Consider the following 23,689-nt stretch of genomic DNA (forward strand, 5'->3'; position numbering starts at 1 on the left):
CAACCCCTTGTTTCAGGATATGCATAGTGCATGGCACTTCATATGCTCTAAGATTGACCTAGACCCACTGTCTACGGAATGGATACCTATATGTGGCAATCCACTGTTCCCTCCGGGAATAAATAACCCAATTTTCAAGAGACTTGAGCGCAAGTCTCAAAAAACTAAATATACCCGGTGTTTGACCCAGGAGGAAAGACTTTATCGTTTACCACTCTTAAGGACAAATTTGGGCTACCAAATAATGCTCTTCCCAATAATCCAAATTCAACACTTCGTGCAATCTTTACCAACCCAAAATATTATGTCATCATCCCATTCCCTGCTCCACACTTGGGTGAATAAAATCCAGACCGACACCTTTAAATCAAAACTCATTTACACAGAGATGCAGAAGAATCCTTTATTTGTATTACAAGAAAAGACGAGGGATTCGTGGGTGCAAGACATCCCATCCCTACAAGTATCTGATATATTCAAGTACTATGAATCATCTATGAAAACTCTCCAATCTTCAGCCTTGCAAGAGACACATTAGAAGACCATTCATGGAGCTTTCTTGTTGCAGAGACAGCGAAGCTACTTTGACCCCAATGAGACGGAAAGAGGTCTCAAATGTGGCTATTATTCTGCATCTCTGTTCCATAACTTCTGGGACTGTGGGTACATAAAAAAGTTTTGGTTCAAGATTATACACTATATACAGAAGAACTTTTCCTAAAAAGTTAAACTTCAACCCATACCAGTAATATTCCTAAATTTTGACACATGGCAACTAAATAATAGCCAAAGACAACTCATACCATTTCTGACAATTTTGTTTACAGTGGCAAAAAAGGCAATATAGAAGTCTTGGATCACCAACCATAAACCAAACTTACCAGATGTGGAAGAATTATTAAATAGTTATAGGACTAGACAGATATAACAATATACAATCCATTCAATCGCTAAAGAAATCTTTCTTGAGGAAGTGGGAAGCATACATCAGAACTAAAACCTTGGCCACTCAAAATTCTAGAATCCCTTGACCTCCACCCGGTTATAGAATGATTAGACCCATGGAAACTGTTATGATCTGGGGGGGCAACACAGAATTGTTATAAAAATGTGTACTAATTGCTATGTTGTTATGTTCATACTTTAAAGGCTATACCCTCTATTCAGAGGAACACCCAATAATCAGTATTACCTTCCCAAACCTGCGGATCGCATATGTTAATCTTTCATCTGATATGGTAATTATTGTACTTAGACAAGTGGTATAATATGACGGTACAGACCGCATTGCCTCCTGTTACTAAACTGCGTTTTCCGAACCTCCCCCCCCCCCCCCCCCCCCCCCCTCTTTCACGTCCCCTTTTATTACTCTTTGTTGAATATAAATTTTATTTAGGAACCGTTCAGTCTATATAATATTTAAAATACTGCATGAGGAGAAGAGGTTAAGTTTATAAAAGGTTACTGAGAATGTTGCATATCCATAAAGCCAGCAGGCTGGCAAATTGCTACTCCTTTTTACATCATTGTTTAATTGTATGTACGCTCTCACTCATTCCCTCCCAAGTTGTCATACTTTTTGATTGTCGGTTCACTACTGTAAGTGACAAAATTTATGTTGTGATTTAATGTAAAACCAACCAAATAAAAATATTTAAGAAAAAACAACAGATTATAGGACTGAAACCAGCAGGTAGGCAGTTTATAGTGCATGAGGTCAAACTTTCGGTTTTATGATCAAGAGAGTCATACAATACATTGGATAATAAGGAAAAACTGGACATAGGACTGTAACAACCAGAAAAGCAGCTTAAAAGCAATATTACTTATGGCACTACATAACATAGTTTTAGAGACCTTCTAAATAACAAGATTTTAAATGAAAGCAAGCTAAAAATTGGATGGGTTATGGTATGCAGGGCTAGTATTCTTAAATGGAAATATTTACCTGTGCTTTGAAATTCATAAACTTCTGTTCCAGCATCTTCAGAGACACTGCACTGCATCCTGAAGACCTCTTGTACGTCCACCAACAAGCCTTACATTATATCCAGTGTTAGAAGACATTTGCTTTCTCTTGGTCAATGGATACCCAAAAACCTCAATATTCAATTGAGTAGCTGCCCTAGTGAGAAGTGGAAACAATAAAAATTAAACAATACCAATGACACGTTTTATACTGATTAAGCACCCTACAGGAAGTTAGAGAACTGGATATACACTGAGTGGCCAAATTATTGACACTTATATGCAGATCGGCCATAACTTCAAGTTGTTGCTGCTAGAGGGCCAGATAGCTATAATAAAGGGAATGCAGGACAAACGAAGCATCAATTGCACGGTGTTGCTTGCAAAGAAATGGGTAAAAACGTGAATAACCGAGTTTGAACACGGGATGATTGTAGGCGCTTGAACCGTTAGAACCAGTTTCAGCAAAACAGCTGCACTTGTACTTCAAAGCAGCAGTTATTAATGTTTACAGAGAGTAGACTACCAAGCAGAAAACCTGGTCTCATCGTCAGGCTTGTGGTCGTCACAAACTACTGAATCTGTCCAGTCCAACAGAAGAGCAACATGACATCAAATTGCGGAAATCTTGATCAAGGAGCAACTGTGAAGGTCTCTGAACGAAACTTAGCCGTATAGGATATGGAAGCCGATGACCTGTTCGAAAGCCTCTACTGTCTGTCTTGAACAAGAGCAGACGTCTCCAGTTCATAAGAATTGGACAGTAGACAGCTGGTAAAGGTTCATGTGGTCCGATGAAAAGTGTTTTCAATTACACCATGCAGATGGCAGGGTGCGAGTATGGAGAATACAGCACAAAAGCATGGACCCCAACTGCATTTCCACAACACTTCAAGTGGGTAGAGACAATCTTATGGTTTGGGGGGATGTTTTCTTGGCATTGGTTGGGTCATTTGATTCCTGTGGAACAACGTCTGAATGACCAAGGGTATTTGAGTGTTATCGCAGATCAAGTACATCCTGTTATGTTAATGGGGTATCCTGCTGCAAGAGTTTTCTGAGGTGGCTACTTCAGAAATAGTTGTAATTCCATTGGGTGTTACACCCGGACATTGTACCATGATAAAATTGAGAATGGCTGTAAGATATCTTTTTGAGTTGAGATGGGGTGGGAAAGGATGAAGTTTTCCACGTGTTGTAGAACTGCAGGGAAAGTTTATCATTATAGGAGGTCATGGTGGACTGTTTTTCCAACTAGAGAAGGTTGTAACAGTTCATTGAGGGTAGGAGGGTTTTTGGAGGTCCAGTGAATTAGGATGAGTTTTTTTAGAGATTGTTAAAATTCTAATAAGGAATGGTTGTGGAAGCCTCTGTCTGTAGATTCCCCGAAAAAAAGTGTAAGAAAACATAAGCAAGAAGGTCGAATAAGCAGCTTATTGATGAATGAGGTGACCTTATGCCAGAAACGTTTTATTTTTCCACAATGCTGGAAGGTAGCTGAAGAGTGATGGCATTTCTGACAAGTACCTGTTTCCTCTAATACAAAGTGCTTTCTTTGAGCCAGAGATATGTACGCCCTATGGAGAAAGCAGAAGGGTACCTCCTGAAGATATGCAGATTCGAGGTGTTGTAGGCCATATCGTAGTTCTTTCATAAATAGGTCATTTCTGTTATGTGAGGAATAAATGGAGTCCAAGGTGTTATAAAATTAGTCCATGTAGTGGTAGCAGCAGTATCTATCAATTGAGAGTAAAGAATCTTGGTATGATACCGTTTGGTAAGTAGCAGCCTCAACTGAGTGTTTATAGGATCAGGCGAACTCTGAAAATATCCCGGTTTGTGGAGAGACAAAACATGACAACGTAACTGCAGGTACATGTAAAATTGTTGAGAAGAGATTGTAAATTGCTCTTGGAGAGCAGAGAATGGATACAGATGTCCCCCAGGATCAAAGACATTGGATAGAACATCAAGACCGTTTTCCTTCCAGTGGTAGAAAGTTAATAGAGAATGGGGGGGAGGGGGATAACACAGGGTTACCCCAGACATGGACATATGGAGAACTATGATGATTCCGATGTAATTTTATGTTTAAAGAGAGCCATGTGGAATATGTGTCTCTGAACATGATGTTAGGTTTAAAGTCAGTGGGAATGCTACGGAGATCAGAATGTAGAAGGCCAGCAGGAGAGTATGGGTAAAAGAGGGCTTGGTCCCCAAATTAGTTTTATTATCACAGGAACACTGGAAGCTGGGTTTGACACAAAAAGCAGCATATCATCTGCAAAGAGAGATACCTTAAGGAATTGGAAAGTGCAGTTCATCTGATATGGTATCAGATTCCTCATACCACCTCTACTAACAGAGTCCATGTCAAGAAGAATCCATGCAGTATTAAGGACAAAAGGTGGCCCAACATTGTATTGAGGGCATGGCTACTCAGTGTATAGTAAATAAACCTGGACTGTATCTTAAAAACTTTTGTATTCGGATTAAGTAAAGCAAGCTAAACACAGTACTGAAGCCGCCAGGATGGCAGCTTACAGCACAACACCACAAAGCATGATGCCTTATGATCAAGGACTGAAAACCGTATACTATTAGTATTTGCTCTAAGCAAAAAAATTGCTTAGAGCATATATAAAGTTAATGGTCCAAGGGACCTTTAACTTTATAAAGATAAGTACTACTTTGTGACTATCCCATCACATATTATGCTTTTAAGCTAACCCACCCCCCTATTGTCCAAGGCCTGTTAGGGTGTCAGAAGCAAGAGTGAGTGGTGTGAGAGACAGGTGTCAGAAAGAGCAAAAGAGGAGCTAGAAAGTGGGAGAGGGGTGGTCAGGGAAAGAGCTTTGTGGAATAAGAGGTAATGAGAGAACGAGAGGTGCAAGAGAAAGCGTTCTGATAGAGAAAGGGGGATGAGGAAGAGAAGGATTGCGAGCAGGAGTAACAATGTCAAAGACAGACTGGATCAAGAGTCAGTGTCAGAGAGAGGAGGGGAGAGTGGGGGTGTCACATAGACAATGAAAGAGTATGTCATAGAGAAAGGGGTTAGACAGAGAGAGGATGTCAGAGAGCTAGAGAGATGATGCCGTGGAGAGGAGGGTGGTAGAGCAAGGGAGAGACTGCCAGAGAGAGAGGAAAGAGGGGAAACTGGAGTAGAGAGGGGAGAAAGACCAGGGGCTGAGAGAGATGAGTGGCGAGATGGAGTAAGAGTGAGGGTTGAAAGAAGGGGCAAGGGGGAAGAGAGGACGGGAGTGGAGTACAAGGGTAGAGAAAGGATAGACAGCAGCTAAGAGAGTGGGTGACAGACAGTGGGTGGGGGCAGAGCATGGGAGAGAGAAAGGGGGGCCTGGGACAGAGCAAAAGAGGAAGGACAGGGTGGGGGCGAGAGGGTGAGCCAACAGGAGATGAGAGAAGTTAAGGAAACAGTGAGGTGATGGCGCTAAGCTGGCAGGTGTGAGACGATGGGGCGGGAGGGTGAGGTGACTAGGGGTGAGAGGGGGCGAGGTGAAGGGGTGATTCCACAGGGAGCGAGAGGAACTTTGTGGAATAAGAGGTAATGAGAGAACGAAAGGTGCCAGAGAAAGCGTTCTGATAGAGAAAGGGGGACAAGGAAGAGAAGGGTTGCGAGTAGGAGTAAGAATGTCAGGGAGAGAATAGAGGAAGAGCCAATGTCAGAGAGAAAGGGGGAGTGGAGATGTCACAAAGACAACAAAAGAGTACATCGTGGTGAGAGAGGGGGTAGACAGAGAGAGAGAGAGAGAGAGAGAGAGAGAGGGTGTCAAGGAGAGAGCTAGAGAGACGATGCCATGGAGAGGAGGGTGGTAGAGCAAGGGAGAGACTGCCAGAGAGGGAGGAAAGAGGGGAAACTGGAGTAGAGAGGGGAGAAAGACCAGGAGCTGAGAGAGATGAGTGGCGAGATGGAGTAAGAGTGAGGGTTGAAAGAAGGGGCAGGGGAAATAGAGCAGGGCAGGGGGGTACAAGGGGAGAGAAAGGACAGACAGCAGCTGAGAGAGAGGGTGACAGACAGGTGGTGGGGGCAGAGTATAGGAGAGAGAAAGGGGATTGGGACAGAGCAAAAGAGCAAAGACAGCGAGAGGGTGAGCCAACAGGAGGCAAAAGGGGTTAAGGCAACAGTGAGGCAACGGTGCTAAGCTGGTGTGAGTGAGACGGTGGGGTGAGAGGGTGAGGTGACTAGGGGTGAGGGGGTGGGGTGATGGGGTGATTGCACAGGGGGCAAGAGTAGCTTTGTGGAGAAAGAGGTAATGAGAGAATGAGAGGTGCAAGAGAAAGTGTTCCGATAGAGAAAGGGGGATGAGGAAGAGAAGGGCTGCGAGGAGGAGTAAAAATGTCAGGGAGAGACTGAAGCAAGTGTTAGTGTCAAAGAGAGAAGGGGGGAGTGGTAGTGTTGCAAAGACAATGAAAGAGCGTGTTGCGGAGAGAAAGAGGGTAGACAGAGAGAGAGGGTGTCAAGGAGAGAGCTAGAGAGATGATGCTGGGGAGAGGAGGGCGATAGTACAAGGGAAAGACTGCCAGAGAGGGAGGAAAGAGCGGAAACTGGAGTACAGAGGGGAGAAAGACCAGGGGCTGAGAGAGATGAGTGGCAAGATGGAGTAAGAGTGAGGGTTGAAAGAAGGGGCAGGGGGAACAAAGCAGGGCAGTGGGGTACAAGGGGAGAGAAAGGATAGACAGCAGCTGAGAGAGAGAGTGACAGACAGGGGGCGGGGGCAAAGCATGGGAGAGAGAAAGGGGGTCCTGGGACAGAGCAGAAGAGGAAAGACAGGGAGAGGGTGAGCCAACACGAGGCGAGAGTGGTTGAGGCAACAGTGAGGCGACGGGGCTAAGCTGGCGGGGGTGAGACTATGGGGCGAGAGGGTGAGGTGACTAGAGATGAGAGGGGGTGAGGTGATGGGGTGATTGCACAGGGAGCAAGAGGAGCTTTGTGGAGAAAGAGGTAATGAGAGAACGTGAGGTGCAAGAGAAAGCGTTCCGATAGAGAAAAGGGGATGAGGAAGAGAAGGGTTGCGAGCAAGAGTAAGACTGTCAGGGAGAGACTGGAGCAAGTGTCAGTGTCAAAGAGAGAAGGGGGGAGTGGAAGCGTTGCAAAGACAACGAAAGAGCATGTCGTAGAGAGAAAGAGGGTAGACAGAGAGAGAGGGTGTCAAGGAGAGAGCTAGAGAGATGATGCCGGGGAGAGGAGGGTGGTAGAGCAAGGGAGAGACTGCCAGAGAGGGAGGAAAGAGGGGAAACTGGAGTAGAGAGGAGAGAAAGACCAGGGGCTGAGAGAGATGAGTGGCAAGATGGAGCAAGAGTGAGGGTTGAAAGAAGGGGCAGGGGGAATAGAGCAGGGCAGGTGGGTACAAGGGGAGAGAAAGGATAGACAGCAGCTGAGAGAGAGGGTAACAGAAAGGAGGTGGGGACAGAGCATGGGAGGGAAAAAGGGGCCAGAGGTAGAGCAAAAGAGGAGAGACAGGGTGGGGGCGAGAGGGTGAGCCAACAGGAGGCGAGAGTGGTTGAGGCAACAGTGAGGCGACGGGGCTAAGCTGGCGGGGGTGAGCCGATGGGGCGATAGGGTGAAGTGACTAGGGGTGAGAGGGGATGGGGTGACAGGGTGATTGAACAGGGAGTGAGAGGAGCTTTGTGGAGAAAGGAGGTAATGGGAGAACGAGAGGTGCAAGAGAAAGCGTTCCGATAGAGGAAGGGGGATGAGGAAGAGAAGGGGTTGCGAGCAAGAGTAAGACTGTCAGGGAGAAACTGGAGCAAGTGTAAGTGTCAGAGAGAAAAGGGGGGAGTGGAAGTGTTGCAAAGACAACGAAAGAGCATGTCGCAGAGAGAAAGAGGGTAGACAGAGAGATGGTGTCAAGGAGAGAGCTAGAGAGATGATGCCGGGGAAAGGAGGGTGATAGTACAAGGGAGAGACTGCCAGAGAGGGAGGAAAGGGGAAACTGGAGTAGAGAAGGAAAAAAGACCAGGTGCTGAGAGAGATGAGTGGCGAGATGGAGTAAGAGTGAGGGTTGAAAGAAGGGGCAGGGGGAATAGAGCAGGGCAGGGGGGAACAAGGCGAGAGAAAGGATAGACAGCAGATGAGAGAGAGGGTAACAGAAAGGAGGTGGGGACAGAGCATGGGTGAGAGAAAGGGGCTTGGGACAGAGTGAAAGAGTAAAGACAGGGTGGGGGCGAGAGGGGGTGAGTCAACATCAGTGAGAGGGCTTGAGGTAACAGTGAGGCAACAGGTGTAAGCTGAGAGGGGTGAGGTGACTAGGGAGAGACCCTCACTTTCTCGCCCCATCGTCTCACCCCTGTCAGCTTACCCCCGTTGCCTCACTGTTACCTCAAGCCCTCTCACTGATGTTGACTCACCCCCTCTCGCCCCCACCCTGTCTTTACTCTTTCACTCTGTCCCAAGCCCCTTTCTCTCACCCATGCTCTGTCCCCAACCCTGGTCGGTCAGCCTCTCTCTCATCTGCTGTCTATCCTTTCTCTCCCCTTGTACCCCCCTGCCCTGCTCTATTCCCCCTGCCCCTTCTTTCAACCCTCACTCTTACTCCATCTGGCCACTCATCTCTCTCAGCACCTGGTCTTTCTCCCCCTCTACTCAAGTTTCCCCACTTTCCTCCCTCTCTGGCAGTCTCTCCCTTGTACTATCACCCTCCTTTCCCCGGCATCATCTCTCTAGCTCTCTCCTGGACACCATCTCTCTGTCTACCCTCTTTCTCTCTGCGACATGCTCTTTCGTTGTCTTTGCAACACTTCCACCCCCCCCTTTTCTCTCTGACACTGACACTTGCTCCAGTCTCTCCCTGACAGTCTTACTCTAGCTCGCAACCCCTGCTCTTCCTCATCCCCCTTCCTCTATCGGAACGCTTTCTCTTGCACCTCTCGTTCTCCCATTACCTCCTTTCTCCACAAAGCTCCTCTCACTCCCTGTGCAATCACCCTGTCACCCCATCCCCTCTCACCCCTAGTCACTTCACCCTCTCGCCCCAACGTCTCACCCCCGCCAGCTTAGCACCGTCGCCTCACTGTTGCCTTACCCCCTCACACTTCCTGTTGACTCACCCTCTCCCCGTCTTTCCTCTTTTACTCTGTCCCAGTACCCTATTTCTCTCTCCCATACTCTGCCACCACCACCTGTCTGTCACCCGCTCTCTCAGCTGCTGTCTATCCTTTCTCTCCCCTTGCATCCCCTGCCCTGCTCTATTCCTCCTGCCCCTTCTTTCAACCCTCACTCTTACTCCATCTGGCCACTCATCTCTCTCAGCCCCTGGTCTTTCTCTCCTCTCTACTCCAGTTTCCCCTCTTTCCTCCCTCTCTGGCAGACTCTCCCTTGCTCTACCACCCTCCTCTCTCCGGCATCATCTCTCTAGCTCTCTCCTTGACACCCTCTCTCTCTGTCTACCCTCTTTCTCTCTGCGACATGCTCTTTCGTTGTCTTTGCAACACTACCACTCCCCCCTTCTCTCTTTGACACTGACACTTGCTCCAGTCTCTCCCTGACAGTCTTACTCTTGCTTGCAACCCTTCTCTTCCTCATCCCCCTTTCTCTATCGGAACGCTTTCTCTTGCACCTCTCATTCTCTCATTACCTCTTTCTCCACAAAGCTGCTCTTGCTCCCTGTGCAATCGCCCCATCACCTCACCCCCTCTTACCTCTAGTAACTTCACCCTCTCGCCCCATAGTCTCACCCCCGCCAGCTTAGCCCTGTCGCCTCACTGTTGCCTCAACCACTCTCGCCTCCTGTAGGCTCACCCTCTCCCTGTCTTTCCTCTTCTGCTCTGTCCCAGGACCCCCCTTTCTCTCTCCCATGCTTTTCCCCGCCCCCTGTCTGTCACCCTCTCTCTCAGCTACTGTCTATCCTTTCTCTCCCCTTGTACCCCACTGCCCTGCTCTATTCCCCCTGCCCCTTCTTTCAACCCTCACTCTTACTCCATCTTGCCACTCATCTCTCTCAGCCCCTGGTCCTTCTCCCCTCTGCATTCTAGTTTCCCCCATTCCTCCCTCTCTGGCAGTCTCTCCCTTGTACTATCACCCTCCTCTCCCTGGCATCATCTCTCTAGCTCTCTCCTTGACACCCTCTCACTCTGTCTACCCCCTTTCTCACCGCAACATGCTCTTTCGTTGTCTGTGCGACGCCTCCACTCCCCCTTCTCTCTCTGACATTGACACTTGCTCCAGTCTCTCCCTGACATTCTTACTCCAGCTCGTAACCCTTCTCTTCCTCATCCCCCTTTCTCTATCAGAACGCTTTCTCTTGCACCTCTCGTTCTCACATTACCTCTTTTTCCACAAAGCCCCTCTCACTCCCTGTGGAATCACCCCATCACCTCACCCCCTCTCACCCCTAGTCAGCTCACCCTCTCACCCAATAGTCTCACCCCTGCCAGCTTAGCCCCGGCACCTCACTGTTGCCTCAACCCCTCTCGTCTCCCGTTGGCTCACCCTCTCGCCCCCACCCTGTCTTTCCTCTTTTGCTCTGTCCCAGGATCCCCTTTCTCTCTGCCATGCTCTGCCCCCACCCCCTGTTAGTCACCCTCTCTCTCAGCACCCATCTATCCTTTCTCTCCCCTTGTACCCCACTGCCCTGCTCTATTCCCCCTGCCCCTTCTTTCAACCCTCACTCTTACTCCATCTCACCACTTATCTCTCTCAGTCCCTGGTCTTTCTCCCCTATCAAATCCAGTTTCCCCCCTTTCCTCCCTTTCAGTCAGTCTCTCCCTTGCTCTATCACCCTCCTATCCCCAGCATCATCACTCTAGCGCTCTCCTTGACACCGTCGCTCTATCTGTCTACCCCCTTTCTCTCTGCAACATGCTCTTTCACTGTCTTTGCAACACTTCCACTCCCCCCTTCTCTCCGACACTGACATTTGCTCCAGTCTCTCCCTGACAGTCTTACTCCTGCTCGTAACCCTTCTCTTCCTTGTCCTCCTTTCTCTATCAGAACACTTTCTCTTGTACCTCTCGTTCTCTCATTAACTCTTTTTCCACAAAGCCCCCCTCACTCCCTGTGGAATCACCCAGTCACCTTACCCCCTCTCACCCCTAATCACCTCACCCTCTCGCCCCATAGTCTCACCCCCGTCAGCTTAGCCCCGTCGTCTCACTGTTGCCTCAACCCCTTTCGCCTCTTGTTGGCTCACCCTCTCCCTGTCTCCTCTTTTGCTCTGTCCCAGGCCCCCCTTTCTCTCTCCCATGCTCTGCCCCCACCCAGTCTGTCAAACTCTCTCTCAGCTGCTGTCTATCCTTTCTCTCCCCTTGTACCCTACTGCCCTGCTCTATTCCCCACCCCCTTCTGTCGACCCTCACTCTTACTCCATCTCGCCACTCATCTCTCTCAGCCCCTGGTCTTTCTCCCCTGTGTACTCCAGTTTCCCCTCTTTCCTCCCTCTCACAGTCTCTCCCTTGCACTATCACCCTCCTCTTCCCGGCATCATATGTCTAGCTCTCCGACATCCTCTCTGTCTAACCCCTTTCTCTCCACAACACACTCTTTCGTTGTCTTTGCGACACCTCCACTCCCCCTTCTCTCTCTGACATTGACTCCTGCTCCAGTCTATCCCTGACATTCTTACTCCTGCTTGCAATCCTTCTCTTCCTCAACCCCCTTTCTCTTTCAGAATGCTATGTCTCGCTCCTCTCGTTCTCTCATCCCTTCTTTTTCCATGAAGCTTTCCCTGACCACCCCTCGCCTTCTTCTAGCTCCTCTCTTTTGCACTTTCCGACACCCTGTCAACCATGCCACTCACTCTTATTTCTACCACCCTAGCAGACATTGTAGTGACAGTAGGGGGATGGGGAAACTTAAAAGGATAATATGAGAAATTGGGAAAACAAATTAAAATCTATATTTACCTGTGCATCGAAATCCATAAAATTCTTGCCCAGCATCTTCAGAGACTCTGCAGAACTGTATCCTGTGTCCCACCACCAAGCTGTTCATAAAATCCAGAGTGATTGAAGACTTTGGCTTCCTCTTGCAACATTGCAAACTTTTTCCAAAAACCTCAATATTCAATAGAGTAGCTGCCCTAGTGAGAAGGGGGAAACCATTCAAGTAAGTTTTTGTATTAGTTTACAAACCTATCAAATTTAAACGCACAACACTGTACAGGAGGTCAATATACCGCATGATGTCATACAAAAACAGATATAGTTAATGTCGGGATTGCCCATAAGGGTACAGGGTAAACCCACAGTGGACAACTCTGTCCAAGGGCCCTCTTACTCTTCGAATAGGTTTCCAGAGTGGAAACTTGATATTATTATACATAACCCCAATTTATAAAAACACGCTTATACAATTTAGAAAACAATATATGAAACACAACTAAAGGCAGCCCAACAACTGTTCCCTGAAGGCTGAACAACATAAACTAGAACATACACCACAATAGTGGTATGGTGCCTGAATATTAGGATATATATTACAATATTAGGACTTGAACCAAAATTTAAGGTATTAAAGTCCAAACTCCAGTGAAGCAAAGAGGTATTCGTCCAATACGTGTTGTATTTGAATGATCCTGCAATAGGCTGGCACAGAATATACAGCAGATTGTTCCTCAATTTAGGGGCAGATTTATTAAGCTCGGTGAAGTGATAAAATGTCCGGTTTTTATCACCGACCAATCAGCTCCTAACTGTGAAGTTACAGGCTTAGTTTGAAAAATGACAGATAGGAGCTGATTGGCCGGTGATAAAAACCAGACACTATCACTTCACTGAGCTTATTAAATCTACCCCTCTGTTCTTTAAAAATAAACAGGTAATATACTAGGAAACTGAACTGATGCCTATCCTTTTAAAACATTGACATCAACTGATTTCATCATTCTGATTCACCCAAAAAGTTGGTTACATTGATGCCTATTCTTCCAGACTTATAGCATCAAATGTAACCTTTGAAGTGTAGCTCTGTCTCCTACATGCAATACCTTGATTCTGACTGGCAGAGCTACACTTCAAATGTTTAAATTGATGGCAATTATCTGGAATAGGCATACCTTACATTTTGGATGAAATCATTATATTGAGGCACCAAAGCATAGGCCACTAGCACTAAATTTTGGGATACAGACCCACGCAGAAAGAAACCCCAGGCAAAAGTGAGAAATTACACAGGTTTTAAAACAATCCCGGGTTCGTTTTTTTTGCCAAGATACATGTAGTATCCTAGCATTTAGGATGCCATCGGTCATAATACTTACCCCACCATCCCAAAAGGGAATATCTGGACAGGGTCTCTGACTGCACCCTAACCGCGCACCTGACCCTAACCCTTCCCACTAGTGCCTAATACTAAACCCTATAACACATCGCCAACATCTAACAACGATTGTCATTTTCTCCCATACATTTCCAGATTTTTGTTCCCAGATAAATCTTTGTGTGTACACATCTTAACCCCCCTTCCCTGGCTGCAATCTCAGCTGCCCTGATTACTTACCGAATGGGATTACGGCTGTCTGTATCCTGGCATCGGTGTCCTGTTCCATTCAGAGCTCCATCGCCAGTCTCGTGAGGGCAGTCGGGATGCTGGCATCTGTATACTGACGTGATTCTTCTAGCATGATCTTTGCTGACATGATTTTAAGGCATCCTGTTGAAAACAATTGAAAATGTACATGTGGATGAGATACAGGCTCAGTATGGCAAGGATAAGTCATATGCACAATATACTAATATTTTAGCTGTACAGAAACACTAACCATACGCTGCACAAAGCATCATTTAATATAAGGGAATGTTAGATGCAATACCAAGACAAGGCTGTAATCTGCTCCATTACCACAGTATTACATAAAACCATTGTTGTATTTGTTATTTTATTAATGTAGTTCACCCTGAGTGCTGAAGGACCAAGGACCAAGCAGCACACTCCAAGCAGCAGAAGTCTGTATCATTAATTATATTTCATAAGCAGTGAATGTGAGGCAAGATATGCAAATGTGTGTGTGTGTGTGTGTGTGTGTGTGTGTAGGGGGGGGGGGGGGGGGGGGATAACAAATAGAATGAATGCTGAGAATACATATAATGAATGGCTGGTATAAAAAAATTAAGGAGTAGGTGAAAGAAATTGCAGCTGGGAGGGGTAAAGTGGGGACTTTTTGAGCTCACCCTGTCTGAATACCAGCAGCTGGGATTACGATGTCGGTATACAGACCCCCGGGATCCTGGCCGCCAATGAGTCATACCGAACACATTTAAACTGTGGCGTAGAAAGGATAGGCTGTGATGAGGAAGGGTTGGGAGAGAATTCCACCATAGGGCAGTCATCCATATGTATTTCACTGATAGATATCTCTCTCGCTACCTATCTATCGATATAGATTTTTTATTTATTCATTAACAGTTTCTTATATAGAACAGCAAATTCTGTTGTGATTTAAATACATATACTCACAGGGCCTGCACTACTGTTGCTTCCTCATGGAGGTACAGGGAGTATGCACAAATAAAGCAGGCAGACAGGTACTGTATTAAGCCTTCGGGGGGGGGGGGGGGGCAGGGCACCTTAGAATGACACTCCTCCCCCAAAGGACTTAATAGAGGTAACACCTACAGCAGGCCCGGCCAACCTGTGGCTCTCCAGATGTTGCTAAACTACAAATCCCATCATGCCTTGACACAGTTTTGCTATAAGGTAGTGTTAAAACTGTGCCAAGGCATGCTGGGATTTGTAGTTTCACAACATATGGAGAGCCACAGGTTGGCCAGGCCTGAACTACAGGACGGGAAGTGCTTTCTGAACATACTGAAGTCCCTTCTGGGGGCTACACTACACTACATAATACATCATTACACTAGATACAACTACCTGCCACACTACATTCCTCACAACATTAAAACACTGCAGCCTGAGCCCCCCCTTCTAGTTAACTTACCATGATGCCAATGTGGGGCACCTGGTCCACTAGAAGAGTATATGGCAGCATACAATTTGTGACACCCTTATGGTGCATACACACTGTACAATTTTTTTGACCAATTTCATTGAAAGACATTTCCATTGAACCCAGTGTCCTGGACGAAAGATCTAGCTACAGTTTATAGGCTCTTTTTGAAAGATATCCAAACTGAGCTGCATGCACAGTTGACTAACAATCTTGATGAACAACTGGCGGGTATGCACATCATCATTCGTCGCAAACGCACTGAAAGATATTTTGACCAATTTCATTTAGAATTGCCGAAATTAACAAAGTTGGTCAAAAAAGTTGGTCAATAAAATTGTACAGTGTGTATGCACCTTTAAGGTGCATACACACCGTCCAATTTTTTGACCAATTTCGTTGAAAGACATTTCCCTTGAATCCAGTGTCCTGGACGAAAGATATTAACAACAGATGAAAGATCTAGCTACAGTTTATAGGCTCTTTTTGAAATATATACAAATTGAGCTGCATGCACAGTTGACGAACAATCTTGATGATTGCGCATCATCATCCGTCTGTCACCAATATCTTTCGTCAACATCTTTCATCCAGGACACTGGGTTCAATGGAAATGTCTCAACAAAATTGGTAAAAAAAAAAAAAAAAAAAAAAAAAAATTGTACAGTGTGTATGCACCTTTACTTACTCAAAAAGGAAAGCAGTCCGACTCTCAGAAATAAATTCCGCAGCCTTTAACTTAACAATCAGATTTGCACCAGTGGCAATCAGATCTGTAGTGTGTGACACTCAGCGTCAAACAAGTCTGCAGAGTGTGACACTCACCAATAACCCAGTAACAATCAGATATACAGACTGTGGCACTCAACAATCAGATCTGCAGCCACCAGCAGTGCACTCTGTGCAGAGACCTGTGACTTACTTCCCCTTATACAGCAATGGTTGCATTTCAGGAAGTTTCTAAGCTCTGCACCAAATACCCATATGCTCAGTTACAGCCTGGGCTCCAAATTGGGACTCAGAACTCGCTGGTGCCTTACCCAAACCATGCCAGGAAATGGGTGAAATAATGATGCCATTCTGCAGGAGTGTGAAATAATGACATTCTGCAGGGTGACAGTAGGTAAAGAAGAATGGTGCAGTAAAGAGAGCGTAGGAAGTCAAGATGGTGCCCAGAGAGGCATAGGGGGGAGGGGTGGTGGTGGACCGAGGTCCAAATGGCGGGAAGGCCCTTTTCACACCTGGCACCCTTGCTAGCCAGTCAGGAGGAGCGGGGGGGCGAGCCTGGCCAGGAAGTGGTTAAATGGCAGGGGAGGCAGCAGTAGAGCTGGACAACAAACAGATATCCTCCATTCAGCAACAGCTCTATCCAGCTAGCAGGGGGAATAAAGGTATCACAGCATCATTTAGCAGCAGCTCTATCCCAGTGAGCAGAGGGGTGAAAGAAACCACAAGCATCCCTTACCTAGCACAGATCACAGAGCAGAGGACCCACAGCTGGGGTTTCGGGAGCAGCAGCAGTCCGGTTCATCCAGCCCCATAGCTACTAGCAAGCAGCCAAAATCGCCTGAAGAGATCCAGCAGCTTCCAGCAGGCAGCCATATGTGTCCAAAAACCTAATCCATGTGCCGCGGTCACGTAGCAGCATCGAGGCTAAGCCCAGAAAAAGCAGGAAGTAACCCAGTAGATTCAGGAAGGAAGGAAACCATAGAGGGAGAAGCCGTCAGCAGCCGCACACAGGAGCTCGGCTTGGAAGTGCTCCACCTGGTGGCCCCAGAGCAGTTAAACACCAAGCAGGAGCAAAGAAAATCACTTTTCTTTGCTCATGCTGGCCGTTTAGCTGCCCTGGGGCCACCAGGGGGAGCACCTCCAAGCCGAGCTCATGTGTGCTGTAGCCGGCTTCTCCCTCTATGGATTCCTTTGTGCCTGCTGGGCTCCTCCTCCCTGAATCTCCGGTAGATGCGAAATTATAGTGGGCTAAAGGACCTGTGATGACATCACACCCACGTGACCCACTGTGATCAGTGGGAGGAGTCAGTACACTGAGTTCCATTTCCTCCTTCCTTTCCTACTGAAGGCAGGAGCAGTATGTGCTGCGGAGTGCGGACTGTGTGTGTGAGACATCCCAAGTATCAGGTACACATACACCCAGGGGAGCCGAGAGAGGGGGGGGAGCAGGTACTAATTACCCGGGCCCAGGCTTGCTGAAGGGGCCCCGCAGGGGCCCTGGTTCGACCCCTCCCTTCCCCCTCCGTCCCTTCCGGGTATCACCAGTAGCACACACTTCTACAGCATGTGCTGTTCTGACAGCAGGCTCAGCATGAGTGTCTCACTGACAGCGTGAAAGGTCTTGCTGAGCCTCCTGTCAGAACAGCACATGCTGTAGGTGTCTGCTGCGTCTGAGATTACAGTTTTTAGAGTTTTCTTTTACCCACCTCTAAACATTTTGGGGGTGTGGCCTAAGTGTGGGAGGTGCCCACACCACACAGACTTAGGCCACACCCCCAAAATTTTACCGGGGCCCGGCATTCCTCTCGGCTGCCCTGCATACACCCAGCGGCACTCTTTCACCCGCCCGGTGGGCACCCCCTACGTCACCTGCTCTTACCACCCACCTTACCCGGCGGAACACCCCCCCCCCCCCCTCCATCGACGGGCACCTTCTCGCCCGGCAGCACCCTCCGCTCCCGTTCTTATCCTGCACCACCACCCGCACATCCTGCCCCCACACTTTCCCCCCTGCACATACTGCCCCCACACTGTCCCCCCCTGCACATCCTGCCCCCACACTGTCCCCCCCTGCACATCCTGCCCCCACACTGCCCACCCTGCACATAATACCCCACACTGCGCACCCTGCACATAATACCCCACACTGCCCACCCAGCACATAATACCCCACACTGCACATACTGCCCCCACACTGTCGCCCTGCTCATACTGCCCCCACACTGTCCCCCCTGCGCATACTGCCCCCACACTGTCCCCCCTGCACACACTGCCCCACACTGTCCCCCCCTGTGCTTACTGCCCCCACACTGTCCCCCCCTGCGCATACTGTCCCCCCTGCACATACTGCCCCTGGAATCGGTACATCTGTCAGAACAGAATTAAGTCTACAGTCATTAGGTCGACTGGCCCCAAGGTCGACATGACTTAAGGTCGACATGGTTTTAGGTCGACAGTCATTATATCGACATGAGTTTTTCACTGGTTTTTGACCCGAATGTCGACATGGACACAGTTGGAGTTGAACCGCAGCCCCTTGCTTCGCTCGCTGTGCTTCGGGCACGGTGCCTCGCTATGCTCGGCACACTTTTTTATTCTCCCACCACGCCCTAGTGGATGGTAGGGCATGAAATACCGCCTGTCGGCACATGTCGGCTCAAAAAACAGTGAAAAACTCATGTCGACCTAATGACTGTCGACCTTGGCCCATGTCTACCTTCCGGGGTCGACCTAATGACAGTCGACATAAGTCTCTTCTGACAGATGACAGTTTCCCCTGCCCCCACACTGTCCCCCCTGCGCATACTGCCCCCACACTGTCCCCCCTGCGCATACTGCCCCCACACTGTCCCCCCTGCGCATACTGCCCCCACACTGTCCCCCCTGCGCATACTGCCCCCACACTGTCCTCCCCTTCGCATACTGCCCCCACACTGTCCTCCCCTTCGCATACTGCCCCCACACTGTCCTCCCCTTCGCATACTGCCCCCACACTGTCCTCCCCTTCGCATACTGCCCCCACACTGTCCCCCCCTGCGCATACTGAACCCACACAGTCCCCCCCTGCGCATACTGCCCCCACACTGTCCCCCCCTGCGCATACTGCCCCCACACTGTCCCCCCTGCGCATACTGTCCCCACACTGTCCCCCCTGCGCATACTGTCCCCACACTGTCCTCCCCTGCGCATACTGTCCCCACACTGTCCCCCCTGCGCATACTGCCCTCTCCTGCACAAAATACCCCCATACTTATCCCCTTGTGCATACTACACCTACTGCTCAAAATGCCCCCACACTTCTCAAAACACCCCCGGTGGGGCTAGACCCACGCGCTTCTCACCCCCCACTTACCTGGTCATCCTCCCTGCTTCTTACTCGACCGGGGCTTGCCCCCCCCCCCCCCCCCCTCCCCCCCTTACCTCTCTCCTGTCTGGCTGGCACCCCCCCCCTTTACTTACCCAGGCACCACAAATCCTCTGCTTCCTTCCCATCTGACGGCATTCCCACCAGCATCTCACGCGGCAGCACACACACACCCCTTCTTACCCTGTGGTGACCCCTTCTACCCGCCCGACGGACCACCCCCCACTTTAGCTGGCGTGCCCCCTCCCCGCTTCTCGCCTGATGGCACCTAATGCCCGGCGGCACACTCCCCCTACTTACCCAGGCACCCCAAACCCCCTGCTTCTTGCCCATCCGGGGGCATCCCCTCACTGCTTCTACCTTACTTACCCAGGTGCCCCCTCCTCCATGCTTCTCACCCGCCCGGTGGGCACTCCCCCCTGACCTCTGTTCTTACCACCCACCCCCGTACCTTATCCCGGTGGCACAATTCCCCCCCGCTCGATGGGCACCTTCTAGGCCGTCGGCACCCTCCACTCCCGTTCTTACCCTTCGCCACTACCCGCTCCCCCCCCCGGGTCATCCTCCCTGCTTCTCACCCGCTTGGTGGGCATCGCCCGGGGGGATCCCCCGTTGCCTCCATCCTGTCCGGCTGGCACCCCACCAGCTTCGAACCCGGCAGCATACCCCCTTCTTACCCTGTGGAACCCCCTTCTTCCCGCTCGACAGGTACCCCCCCTTCTTACCTGGCATGGCCCCTTCCTGCCTCTCGCCCAACGGCACCCTCTGCTCTTCTCAACGCTCCCGGCTGGCACCCCGCCCTTCTCACCCCGCCACCCCCTGCACTTATCAAAACACCCCTGGCGGGACTACCTCTGCGCTTTAACCCCCCTCCACGCGCTTCTCACCCCCTGTGACACCTCCCTTACCCCGTTATCCTCCCTGCTTCTCACCCGCCCAGCGGGCATCGCCCAGGGGCTCCCCCCCCCCTTTCCTCTCTCCTGTACGGTTGGCACTCCACCAGCTTCTCACCAGGCAGCAGCCACCACGCCCCTCCATTCTTATCCTATGGCACCCCTTTCTTCCGGCCCGACGGGCACCCCCTCCCCACTTCTTACCTGGCATACCCCCTCCCCGCTTCTCACCCGACAGCATCTCCTGACCCGGCCACCCCCTGCAATTCTCACCCATCTGACGCCCCCGCCCCCTCCTTCTTACCAGGCACCCAAACCCCCTGCTTATCTCCCCTCCAGCGTCATCCCCCCTCTGCTTCTACCGTACTTACCCAGGCACCCCCCTTGCCTCTCACCTGCACGGTGACACCCCTGTCCCCTGTTCTTACCCTGTGGCACCTCCTGCTTCTCACCACCCACATCCCCCCCCCCCCCTGCTTCTCACCTGTCTGGCTGACACCCCACCACCCTCCCGTGCTTCACACCCCACTCCCACCCACACTTACCCGGTCATCCCCCCGCCTCTCAACTCCCCTACCCTTCCCACACATGCCCGGCGGGCATCTCAAACCCCCTGCCTGTTTACCCGGGCACCACCCCTTGCTTCTCACCTACTCGGCGGCATACCCCCCTTGCACTCCCTGCTTCCCAACAACCCCCACTTCTCACCTGTCTGGCGGGCACCCCCCAGCTTCTCAACCGGTGCTGGTGAGAATGAGACCTGCCTCCTCTCCCCCTTTTGTGTTGCCCCCTCTTGCCTTCTTCACCCCTCCGTTTTTCCCTCTTTCCCCTGTCTCTCACCCTCTCTCTCTTCCCTGCTGCTGACTTTTTTTTCTCGCTCTCCTCTGCTCTCTTCCCCCCTGCCCCCTCTGTATCAACCCTCACTCTGCCACAGTCTGTCTCTCTCCTCCCCATCTTTCACCACGCTTCCTCTCTCTCCCTGGCGCTGTCTCTTTCGTTCTCTTCCTGATACCATCTCTTACTTCATCTTTGACACTCTCGTTTTCTTTCCCAGGCACCTTCTCTCCCCCATTCTCTCCCTGACACGCTCACTCTTGCTCCCATCTCTCTCTCTCTCTCTCTCTCTCTCTCTCTCTCTCTCTCTCTCTCTCTCTCTCTCTCTCTCTCTCTCTCTCTCTCTCTCTCTCTCTCTCTCTCTCTCTCTCTCTCTCTCTCTCTCTCCCCCCCTCCCCCTCCCCCTCCCCCTCTCCCTCTCCCTCTCCCTCACTGACATTCTTACTCCTGCTTGTAACTCTGTCCCTCTTTTGCTCTTCTTCCTTTCCCTGACACCCTACCCCTTGCACCACTTTTTCCAAGAAGCCTTCTCCCTCTTTCTCGCACCCCTTGCCCTTTCTTGCTCCTCTTTTTTGCAGTATTTCCCCAACATCCTCTTTGACATCACTCCACTCACTCTTTCTTCTGACCCCCCCCCACCCAAGAGACTGCACCCTATCACAACCGACCACAGTGTTTCATTCCCCTTCCCACTGGCTTCACACCCAGTTGCATTGTCCCCCCCTTCTCCTAACTGTGCCCCACCTCCGATCTCCTACTCGGCAGCAGTGTCGCCCCCCTCTCTCCTAGTCACAGTAATCGCACTCAGTGAAAAATAAAGTGTGTGTCCCCGGAACCCCTCTTTGTTAAGTTGGGGTCCTACTCCACAGTTTTTGGGTCCCATCACATAACGCTTTTGAGCAGTGGCGTAACTACAGAGGGTACAGGGGGATGGCACCGCTATGGGTCACGGCCGCTTGGGGGGCCCCATGGCCCTGGAAGGCAATCCCCTGCACCCTTTTTATTCTCCAGGTGTTTTTTTATATTAATATTGCCGATCGGGCATGGCTGCTCTGCCAACCGACTGCCCAACCCCCCTTAATTAACTGCCCCCTCCCTTCAGTGGCTGCACAAGAGACCCTGCACTACCAGTGAGGATGATGGCACATGAGACCTGCGCCACCGGTGCCTGGGCAGAGGAGACCTACTACACTACTGTTTGTACTGGGGGGGCTCCCCTCGAAACACAAACACCTACTCTCCCTCACCACCCTTCTTGCCTCTCCTTCTCCTCCCCAACACTGCCTCTATCCCCTCTCTCCCACCCGCCTCTGTGTCAACTCTCCCCTCTTTTTTTTTTTGCTGACTCCTCAACCCCTTTTCTCTCTCCCCCCGCCCCCTTCTCTTTCGTGCTCTCGCTTGTCGCTCCCCTACTGCCTCTCCTCTCTCCCCTGCGCCTTTCTTTCTGTCAGCAATATCTCTCATCTCCTCTTTATTTCTCTCTCTGCCCCTAGCCTTTCTCCTTTTTCTCCTTCCTGCTTTTTCCCTTTCCTCCCTCTCTTAAGGACAGATGTATCAAGCTTCAAAAGTGATAAAATTGAGAGTGATAAACAGCTAGTTAATCAGTTCCTCCCTGTTATTTTTCAAACCCAGCCTGTAATATGACAGGTAGGAGCTTATTGGCTGTCTGTTTATCACTGTCCATTTTATCACTTTTGAAGCTTGATACATCTGGCCCTTACACTCATAAAACACTGCTGCCTCTCCCTCTTATTCCTCTCCCACTGCTGGCTGTGAGTGGGGCACTGCTGCCTCTGGCAACTGAACTAATGGGCCCTACACACGGACCGATAATCAGCCACTTTCTGAGCGATTTTACATAATTTTACTAAACAGCTCAGAAAGTGGCTAAATATCGCTGTGTGTGTAACCCACACAGCGATATGGACGCGCAGCCCCGTGGGACCCTGATGAATAACAGCCTTGCCTGTAAATGTAAAGTGATCACTCAGAACGCCTTGTACATCTCTGCTGTGTGGTGGCTTCTGAGTGATCACTGAAGGGGTCAACCCGGCCGGTCACACAGCCACCTCGTTCCTATAATGTCTCAGGTACCTGGCTGCCCAACTCTCACTGTCTGCCTGCAGCAGAAAGCTCTGACCAGCGGGAACTTCCTGTCTGGACTCTGCAGCATGTCCCAGGAGGCTGGTGGGTGGCATGCAGCGGTCTCTGGCAGCGCAGGGTTAGGCGGGGCAGTGCTGGTGGACAGGGGGTCCCTGCAGCGTATGTGAGATTATCAGCAGTGTTCCTGCAGTGGATGGGAACTACTAGTTCCCATCTGCCGCAGAGACCCTGCCGCTGACTTCACATACGCTGCAGGTACCCCCTGCCCGCCAGCGCTACCCGACCCTGTGCTGCCAGACCCCGCTGCATGCCACCCACCAGCAGGCAGGGGGTCCCTGCAGCTTATGTGAGATCAGCGACGGGGACCCTGCGGCGGATGGGAACTACTAGTTCCCATCTGCCGCAGGGACTCCGTGGTGACTTCTCATACGCAACAGGGATCCCCTGCCCGCTAGCGCTAACCTCTAGAAGCACCCCTCTACCTCTAAGATGCCCTGTGCACCTCTTCCAAGATGCCCAGCTCCCTCCTCACCCTGAGATGCCCAGATGCAGCACCCGGACCCCTCCCCCACTCACGGCAATTCCGCCCCCACTTGCAGCACCCGGGCCCTCCCCCACTCGTGGCACTTCCGAACCCCTCCTCACCCTAAATAAACTGAGCCTTGTGGTGGCATTGTCTCAGCGGTGGTCTTGGTCCCCCTCATCCAGCGGCGTGGAGGAAATAAAAATTCAAAATGGCCACGGCCAGACAATCATGGCTTGTCATTGCCCCACCCCCTGGAGCTGGCTATATTAACCAGTTCAAGACGGGGCAGCCAGTCCGATGGCGGAGGGGGAGCAGAGAAGAGCTCCAGAAGAACAATCCCTGGGAGGTGGTGGAGGCCATGCAAAAGAGCTTA

The 23,689-nt window shown here is 50.4% G+C and overlaps 1 long non-coding RNA gene across 3 annotated transcripts; it reads right to left on the reverse strand.

Moving 5' to 3' along the window:
- Positions 1-389: 389 nt before the first annotated feature.
- Positions 390-16,688, reverse strand: LOC146053354 (uncharacterized). Of its 3 annotated transcripts, none has more exons than XR_014467731.1 (5): positions 16,333-16,688; positions 13,421-13,573; positions 11,827-12,002; positions 1,949-2,120; positions 390-657 (listed from the first exon to the last, which is right to left on the reverse strand). It is a non-coding gene; the product is annotated as an uncharacterized LOC146053354 (long non-coding RNA). The 3 variants fall into 3 exon arrangements; XR_014467729.1 differs by having other exon boundaries at positions 1,949-2,125; positions 16,333-16,686; XR_014467730.1 differs by having other exon boundaries at positions 1,949-2,125; positions 11,827-11,997; positions 16,333-16,684.
- Positions 16,689-23,689: the final 7,001 nt, after the last annotated feature.

Source organism: Crinia signifera, unplaced genomic scaffold (genome assembly GCF_055691185.1).
Source record: "Crinia signifera unplaced genomic scaffold, ASM5569118v1 HAP2_SCAFFOLD_157, whole genome shotgun sequence".
NCBI classification, from domain to species: Eukaryota; Metazoa; Chordata; class Amphibia; order Anura; family Myobatrachidae; genus Crinia; species Crinia signifera.